The sequence below is a fragment of the Oncorhynchus nerka genome, linkage group LG7, assembly GCF_034236695.1.
Source record: "Oncorhynchus nerka isolate Pitt River linkage group LG7, Oner_Uvic_2.0, whole genome shotgun sequence".
Taxonomy (NCBI): domain Eukaryota; kingdom Metazoa; phylum Chordata; class Actinopteri; order Salmoniformes; family Salmonidae; genus Oncorhynchus; species Oncorhynchus nerka.
The window spans coordinates 43539980-43540737 of NC_088402.1; positions in this window are offsets into that span (position 1 = coordinate 43539980).

Genomic DNA, 758 nt, shown 5'->3' on the forward strand with positions numbered 1-758 from the left:
TGAATTCACACACAAGGCATAAAGCTTAAGTTACAAGGCAATACTGACATTAACAAAGCATATATACTGAACAAAAATTTAAATGGAACATGTAACAATGAATTTAGTGAGTTAACAGTTCACATAAGGAAATCAGACAATTGGATTAATTCATTAGGCCCTAATGACTGGGCAGGGGTGCAGCCATGGGTGGGCCTAGCCAGGCCCACCCACTGGGGAACCAAGACCTGCCAATCAGAAGGAGTTTTTCCCCACAAAAGGGCTTTATTAAAGACAGAAATACTTGAGTTTCATCAGCAGTCCGGGTGGCTGGTCTTAGACGATCCTGCAAGTGAAGAAGCCAGATGTGGAGGTCCTGGGCTGGCGAGGTTACGTGTGGTTTGCAGTTGTGAGGCCAGTTGGACTTACTGCCAAATTCTTTAAAAAACATTTGAGGCGGCTTATGGTAGAGAAATTAACATTATATTCTCTGGCAATAGTTCTTGTGGACAGTCCTGCAGTCAGCATGCCAATTGCACGCTCCCTCAAAACTTGAGACATCTGTGGCATTGTGTTGTGTGACAAAACTGCACATATTAGTGGCCTTTTATTGTTCCCAGCACAAGGTGCACCTGTGTGATGATCATGCTGTTTAATTATCTTCTTGATATGCCACACCTGTCAGGTGGATAGATTATCTTGGCAAAGGAGAAATGCTCACAAATAGGGATGTAATTACATTTGTGCCCAGAATTTGAGCAAAATAAGCTTTTCGTGCA